We start from the raw sequence: 9,634 nt of genomic DNA on the forward strand, positions 1-9,634 counted from the left end.
AGACATAAGTATTTGTATGGTTTTATCGCAGGGTAAATGAGATTTAAAGATAAGTTGTTTTCTAAAAAATTGAAATGTATCATCTTTTTTTTTTTTGTTGAAATTTTATGATAGAAAAGTACAAGATTTTTATATAAAAAGTTACTTAGTCAATGTGATTGATAGTTAAGGATGGTTAATCAATATTTTCTTTATATTCCTTTCGTTTTAATTTATGTGTCCTAGTTACAATTTGGAGAGTCGGCAATTATTTTTCTTTGAGCGTGATATTTTTAAAATATTTTGAATTGTTAACTAAATATAGTTAGATTGTTTTTTATAAAGTCTCTAAATATGTAAATTTTTTAATATAGTATATGTAAATAGACTTATACTATATTTTTTATTTTAAAAAGTTGAAGATTTATGTCAAATTTATATAAAATATTAGTTAAATTCGAAGCCTCTTACTAAAGTTTCGCTTTAGACCTCCAACATTCTTGAGCCGCCCTTGATTTTAATATAGACATTGGAATAATAATTACTATATGAGGTTAATAAACTTCTCTATTGAAAAGTTTCAGTACTACCAACACTATATATAACTAACAACAAACTTCTTCATATGTATTGAAGTTTAATTTATTGAACTTTTAATTCTTCCATTGAAAGCAGAAAAATTTGGACAACTTATATATAACAATATTGATTTTGTCATTTATAAATTGTTAATGTTATGTAAAAATTATGTTGATCTTAATTTGGAAAAAGCAACTTGTCTCGAAAGTTATTGGTTCACCGCGAATTACACATGCATTTTTTATATGTAAATATATATACAAATAGCACTCTTATTGTCTCAGAATAAATGTCGCTTTAGTAAAAAAAAAATATATATATATTAATGAGCTATCGCCCTATATTGTTTTCCCATTAATTTCTAGAATTGCAAATTGAAATACAATGCTCACAGTCATTATATATGATTTATAGCCACGTGATTTTAATTGTTTTTCAAAGAATATATAGTTGATTAATACATTAATTTTCAAGGCTGTTGTTATAATAGCCTTGAAAATTAGGTATGAGCTAGACTACCCTTAAAAATTATGAAAATATCTTGTATTTTTCATTTGTTTAAGTGTGAAATCTATGAGTCTGTCATGGTATTTCCCCATTAAAAATAGCTACTTTTCAACGAATTTTCAAATATAGGCTTTTTTTAAAAATAGAATCCTAAAATGGCTAGTTCGTACGATTTTTTTTTACCGTTGCTTCTTTGTATGACAAAATATTTCGAACCTACATATAAGCAAGGGCGGAGCTAAGTGGGAACCAGTGGCGGGAGCCACAGCCAACGAAGGGTGGTCAGATGAACATCCTTCATTGGATAATTTTTTCGATTATATAGGTTAAATATAGATATTTATGCTTATATACATGTCGTAGCACACCCTTGACAAGCTAGAGAAGCATAGTCCAGTGGTCAAGAGTGTGCATTTCCGCATCAACACCTTTAACCAAAAGTCTGACTCCGCAACTGGTGGGAGCAAAGGGCTCACCTGAACCTCTTTGATAGAAAATCACACTATATATATTAGATTAAAGTTAAAATTATTTATTATGTATATATATATTATACATTCAAGTATTTGATTGATGACTTATTACATACTGATCTCATATATGTTTGCCATAGATTAGTTCATATATTGCTATTTCATTTCTCCAATTCGTTTAAAATTTATTTCTTTTTCTCAAGCAACATTAATATTGTGGTAGGTCACATTATATTGAAATTTATTGTAATCACCAAATTAATTCCTTAATCAATCAATGTTTTTCAATAGTACTGTAAAAATAATTACTAATTAATTATTAGGTTCCAGAAAATATGGTTAGGTTGTTGACGTCTTTTCTTTTCCCCCAAACCAATTTTTTCAAGAATCTAGGTGATCACAGCTGTTGTGATTAATATTGATTTAGTTATATAAATCTTAAATATATTTGCTGTACTACTGTTGACTATTTAATGGGAAAATATTTTACATATTGTGAAATTTTGCCTAGTCATGTCATACATTATACATATAACGTACTACAATTGTTGAGTATTTTCGGATAGACAGAAAGCATAGTAGAACCTAACTAAATAGCTAATTAGGATTAGTAATTTATTGTTGACATAGTTTGGGATTAGTGTAATCCAATCTCAATTTAAATAGAGAAGATGAGGCTATAAAATTAAGTTATTGTCTCAACTAGAGAAGTAAGATCAGAAATAAAAAGTTGTATTTTTTATGCTTACAACAACAACATATACTCAGTGTATTCCCACCTAGTGGGGCCTGTGGAGGGTAGAGTGTGCTCAGTCCATATCACTACCTTAGGTGAAGTAGCAAGACTGTTTCCGATAGACCTCCGGCTTAGAACCAGCAATAACAATATAACAAACACAAAACATAAACTGATATAAACTAACAACGCTAGCCACAAGTAATACTAGAGCCATAGGATAATACTAAACCTATAAATCCAAAACCATATACAGCACTTAGCACCACGAACAAGAAACTACAGACACAAATAAAAAACACTCCCCTACTGTTACAGACGCACTCCCACCCGGTAACCTTCTACCCTAATCCGCATCCTCCACACATTTCTATCAAGGGTCATGTCTTCCGTAAACTGTAACTGCTTCATATCATGCCTAATCAACTCCCTACAATATTTCTTCGGCCTACCTCTTCCCCGCCTAAAATCATCCATCACCAGTGTCTCACACCTCCGCACTGGAGCATTAGAATCCCTCATCATCACGTGCCCGAACCAACGTAACCTCACTTCTCGCATCTTGTCCTCTTCCGAAGCCACTCCCACCTTTTCCCGAATAATCTCATTCCTCGCCCTATCTTTTCTGGTCTGACCACACATCCATCACAATATCCTCATCTCCGCCACCTTTAACTTCTGGATGTGGAATTTCTTAACTAGTCAACACTCCGTTTCATACAACATAACCGATCGAACTGCTACTCTGTTCATGCTTAATATTATTTTATAATTTCTTAAATGTACAAAAAAAAAAAATCAAAAAGATTCAACATATAATATACATTATTTTAAAAATGACCTATCTACATAATATCGAGTTACTAACAATTAACTACCAACCATAAAATAAACCGAGTCAGGAATTATAAAGTTGTTAAAGTTGCTACACCTAACATTCAAAAATGTGACCCTAATAAAGCAAATTTTCAAATAAGTTGTACCTCTATTCTAATACTAGAATCTGGAAATTTCCTTGATGTTAGTTAAGGAGATTTAATAACTTAAATATTTATTAAAAGGTATTTTTACTTATTGATTAACAAAGGAAATTCAATTGAACCCGTTCACTACATGGGTAGCTCCGCCTCCATGCAACATGCTTCCAAATTAGTAGAGGACTATAATATTTTTGCAAGTGACCAAAAAAAAAAGTGCAAATATTTATGCAAACAAAGCTAGAGAACCCTCCTAAAAAAATAGCATAAAACGATGAATATGTCTGAAATTTCCTATGACAAGTAAACAAGACAACGACAACCATAGTCCATAAGTTAGTTACTTCAAGCATTTGCCAAAATTCACAAGTCCAAGGCGGCTCAAGCATATATGTGGCCTAAAGCCAAAATCGAATGGAGGTCTTAAGTTTTTTAGAGTTCTTTTTATAAATCTATGTTAAATATTATATGGTTGATTTCTTCTAATAATTCTTTTTAAATTAATTATATAATCAATGCATTTAATCTTTAATAGTCTAGATATATCGAACGTCTTCTAATAATTCTTTTCTTTATATTATAAGTTTTTTTTTTAACAAATAATATTTAATATTTTTTTAAAAAAATCAGTAATCTATTATTGCTAAAAAAATAATGAGGCCACTCAAATTTTAGGGTCTAAGGCGATGGCCTATTTTCTGAAAGGGTTGAGCCGCCCCTGTTCACAACTAAAACTTGTCTTCTTCTATTTTTAGGTTGGTTGGGGGATGGGGAAGGGATTGGTGGTTTGTTTCCTACTCAATCTTCGATGCACGTATTGAGATTCAATTAAATTTGGGTTCATGGATTACAAGGTTCATTTCTCTGAGCGATGCTCCCAACAAAAAAGTACCACTCTCAGGGTCCAAGGGCTTGAATCTGACACCTCCAATTAAGAATGAAAGGATTGTTTGCTAACATAATTTAATTCATGGAAATAAACTTCAATCATAAATAAAATATGAAGAAATAAGAATTTTATAGATAAATATGCAGGTGTAATTATGTTCCTCTCTTGATTTTTTTCGTAATTTGAGGGTCATTAGTAGCATTTTTCTCAAACGTATGATGATCTCTCTATGAATATCTCATGATTTTGTGGGATCTTGGAGATCGTCTCTTTAAGGGACTGTTTGCCCCTTTATATAGACGTAATTTAGGATTTAGCGTAGAGTAGCCATCAAAAAGTTAGGTTTAGGGTAAAGTAGCCACCGAGGACTCTAACAGAAATTGAATTTTAATGGTAGAGTACATAAAATTTTGATGTCTACAAATGCCTCTATTTCAAGGCTTGTCAGAGTGTAGACTTGATGAAACTCAAAGACTTGTCGGAGTATACACTTGATGAAACTTAAAGACGAGTCTTGAAAAATTCATAGAGCTTCAATCTTCACGGGCTTGCGGCTAAATATTTGCATATTTGATTTATGAAGAAAGAGATGAAGAGTAGATTTGATCTCACTGGACGTGTTAATTTATTTAACAAAAGAATGATTTCAAATGTATCATCAAAAGCTATGATAAAACATACATATTGAAACTTCACCCAAAATAAATCTGTCCAAAGTATTTAAAAATCTATGTCCAAACACTAGCTAAATCGCCAAGAAGTTCGAATGCCACGTCTCCTCTATTCTTGGAAGCCAAGCCAAGTAGAATCATACATTGGACCTTTGCTAATTTAGTACGTTTTCTTAGCCACTTATATAATCCCACGTAAAAATAAACTTTATAGTAAAGCTTTATGATATGGTCCATATATTGGTTGCCACATTGCAATTCCATATAACTGGAACCCATAATAAATTTAATGAGTCCTCCCAAAGATTCAAACAGAATATTCTCAATGGTGTATTTTGGTTCTTTTCATACTGATAATAATAATAAATTAATTAGTGGACTAATTGCTTCACGTGCTAATACTTTTGACTATTAGGGTTATTAACTAACCTAATTAACAAAGAAAACTTAATCTTGTACGAATAGGGAAAATATTTTCTATTACTTTCTATGATTTGGAAATCTTCATAGCGGAACCTTCTGTTATACGGAAGAATTTAAATTCTACACACCATGATGTAAAATATAGTATTATGTCTAAAAGTTACTTATAGAATAGTTAAAGATAATTTTTTAAATAAATATCATTAATAAATTTGTTTTTCTTTTTCAATAATTTTTGAACCCCCCCCCCCACCCCCCCTTAGAAACTTTTCACCTTTTTACTTGGAGGTCTACGATGTTTACTGCCTGAACAATACCTCTTGTTGATAAAATAGTAAGTCGAATATCTTAGTGAAATTTAAATTACACAAATCATGTAAATAGTTTTATATGATTGATATTTATAATATAATTTTTTAATTAAATTTTTTGTTGAAAAAAGTGAATTTGTAATGTATGAATCTGATCGAACACAAATACAAACACCGAATATATGATGGAAAATTAAAAAAAAAAAAAGAATATTTATTTTCTTTGACCGCTCACAAATGTGATTAATTTAAATTATAAATGGATATATTAGGTCAATAGTGGGCAGGTGGGGCCATGGTTACAATGACTAATGATGCATTATTATGTGTAGTACAAGGTAACAAAGATTGGATTAAGTCAAATCAAGTGAGATTAATTATGTTAAGCATGTTTTCGAGTCACGTTATATGGAGACATGTTCAAGTGAATTACACGGCGCCGCTGTTTTTATTTTGCCCCTCCAACTCTCCAAAAGAACCCTGTTTCAACAATTTTGACCTTATTTATCGGTTTTAATTTATTTATCTAATTTTAATTTGATATAAAATTTTAAAGGTAAAAATATTTTTAAATTTTATAATTTTAAATTAAAAATATATATTAAAATATCTTTTAATTTTATAATTTTAAATATGCCAGTACAAAATTATCATTTAAAAAATTATCAAAAGAAAAAAATACTCTTTTCTCAATACAGCTTAAAAAAATTAGATACACAATTCAGATAAACGAATTAAAAAAGTCTAGATACACAAATTAAATTTGTGTGTATCTAAGATACACAGGTCTAATATATATGTGATTTTTCTTTATCCATTGTATTTTGTAATTAATTTAGAGTTAAAGGAAGTTTTTTTAAGTAACACCCTTATATTTGACTATTTTGTTAATTATTCTTGATTTATACTATTAAGATAAACTCAATATTATAAATACTTAATACAAGTAATATTCATATTCTTACTTTAATTTATTACTACTTTTAAATACTCAGTAAAGGTAAGTACTATTTGTCAACTTTCAATATGTGATGTTTAAGTAACTTTCCAAATTTTGGATTCCCCCCCGTATCTACTACCTCTGGTAACACTTCTTCTGGAATACAGTTTTAAAAAGAATTATTTTTTTACAGTTCGTACAAATTTAATTTTAAATTTAATTACGACAGTTGTGTTTTTTTGGAATGAAATAAGATTTAAAAAAAAGTCGAATAAAATTTAGCGCCAGGGAGTTTAAACTTTAAATAGTCAAAAAAGAAAAAGGTAGTATGAGAAATGGCGGGATTTTCAAAATATCCAGAAAAAAAGTAAACAAAAGAATCCAAAATCTGAGCTGGAGTCCACGTGTCGACAATTCAACGTCCCCCACATATCTACCTTGTTCCTAACCTTTTCATCTTTTCCAAAAGCCATTTTGGCATGCTGTGTGCTCGTTTTAATTTATTTATCTGATTTCAATTGATAAATATTTTTAATTTTATAATTTTAAATGTATTATATAAAAATTTACAAAAAGAATATTTTTTAAATGAATTAAAAGAAAAGTAAGGAAAACAAAGTGAAATGTAGGAATAAATTTATTTTTTTTTACATAAATCAGCCTACTTCTTTGGATAGGATATGCATTCTGTCGTTGTCTCTTATTTAATAATCACTTAGCTTTTTATTTTTTAATGTGTATTAATTATTATTATTTATTGCTTCATTTATTTTATATTATGTTATTTTACAGCCTTATTCTTCTTGAAATCTTATTTCAAAAAGTTTTTGTTGAAGATATTTATTAATATTTCGAAAGATAAAAGAATAAAATTTGCATTTCAGTTCTCTATGATGAGGTTATTTTTTTTGGATTTTTATTCCAATAGAATTTATTCGGTGACCTCTTTTTACCCCCTCTTGTAAAAATTCCATCTTTTTTGCCGTCCAAAACGTGATATCCACGTCAAAATCCAAAGTGGGTCCCACTAAATTCCACATTCTTATGATCCTTCCTCTTTGTTGTCCCCCCACCGTCTGATTTGGCGGGAACATTGTGACACCTCTTTCCCGCCATTAGTTATAATTAAATAAAGCCGGCAAAATAAAAAATACTACACAGTCAACTACCGCAATTGTCTTTCTAACTGCCGTTAACTATAAGCTAACCAACCAATTACTGTTGTCCACGTCGATCTGTTCAAACGTAAGCTGTTGATTACGTGGCAACATCATGATTGTGCACAGCTATAATCCGACGGCCCAAATTTAAAGAATTTTTCTCCAGGAAAATCAAAAAGTCACCATGAAAACTGTAATGCGGATGAAAATATAATAATTTATGTATATTGCAGTCAGTGGCGAAGACAGATTGACACAAAGGGGTTCATAATTAAATATATGAAGTTATGAACTAATCGAAGAGAGTTCGACATCTGTTATATATACATAAAAAATAATTTTAATCATGTATTTATAGTTTTTTAATCATGTATTTATAGTATAATTTTTCATCGAAGGAGGTTCGGATGACCTCCTCCTGATTGCAGCTAGAGGAGGATATATATAATTATAACCCGAGGAGCGTTCATTAGAACCCACTTAATTTAAAAACTATATCATATATATATATATATATATATATATATATAAAAGATTAAAAAGAAAAGTTATACCTAAAATTTTCTTCATACCAACCATTTGAACATTTTTTTCTCTATTAACTTTATTGAATTAATTACTTAGGTATTTATATGAAATTTATTTTTAAAAAAACTTTTCGTCGGATTGGGTAATTAAGTAGTTCATTCATTTGGAGAACAATATTTCTAGTTATTGTATTTATTTGGAATAAAATAAAAAAGATTTTGAATAATATTGATTAAATAATTAACGGCGTTAAGGACGTGGCACGTCGGAGTAATTGGCGCCAATTATGGAACGTGTTTTCTGTATGAGCATGCACGTGATTGTCGGAACAATGTGGGTCCCACTTTAGGTGTATTTGAGACACATCACTTATTTATTAAATAAATACTTTTTAAACGATGCTGTTTTCTTCTTTTCTCTCCATTAAGAGCAAAAAAGTGGGAAAATGTGAATTTAAAATAATTTTCCCTCACTTAAAGCTAACTCAATGGATAAGATATGATAGTTTTAGTTAATAGTCTTTTAATTTCTTTAATCAAAGTCACAAAGATTTCATTGACATGAATGGGTGGAGTATATAGTGATTAATAGTAACTCATTTTTTTCGTTTCTATAATCAATTTAATTTTTAAAATTTAGTGACCGACTAATTCAATTAAGCTTTGAATCACGTAGGCAAACTCGAATGCACATTTGATACTACGGTGACTAATAGTCAAAGATATTTTTATTTCTCTTGTGATCAATTTAGTTTTTGAAATTGGCTGACTAATTCAATTGAGTAATGAGTCACGTAATGTCTATTAAAAACAACCGATTCTATTAAAAGTATTTCTATTTTCATAATTGTAATTTGAACTTGGATAAGGATAAGTGTAGATGCATGAATTTTATATCAATATCATTATGCGTAATATTCTTTGCAGATGAGGGTTTTATATATCACATTTAAAATCAAAATATAATTTTAAAAATCTATAATTGATAGGCTTCTTTTCTAAATTAAGGAATCTTAGTTAAAGTTTTATGATTTTAATAAATTGATTGTTTCACTCATGTATATTACTAAAGGATAAACACATAATCAGAATTAAGATTTAATCTGAAAATTGAAATATTCTTTGTCTTTTCAATTGAGATAAAAGAATGATTGAGAATATCAAGTTAGGCATATTATCTCCTGCTTCAACTGATAAATCCAACTACTAGTATTTTTAATTTTGATTTTTTAATTTCAATATAATTATTTTATTTTGTCAAATGAAAATAAATAGTTTTGGTATATTCAAACAATATAAATTAACGTTCATCTTTTGACCAACATGGGTTGTGGTGTAGCGGATGGGCTGCTCCACCCTTAACCAGAGGTCGAGGGTTCAACCCTGGGCATGGAGAAAACTCTGTTGGGAGCACTACCCCTAAATGGGGCTCTACCCGGCTTGAATTCGGATTAGTCGAGCT

This window comes from Capsicum annuum, chromosome 1 (assembly GCF_002878395.1).
Source record: "Capsicum annuum cultivar UCD-10X-F1 chromosome 1, UCD10Xv1.1, whole genome shotgun sequence".
NCBI classification, from domain to species: Eukaryota; Viridiplantae; Streptophyta; class Magnoliopsida; order Solanales; family Solanaceae; genus Capsicum; species Capsicum annuum.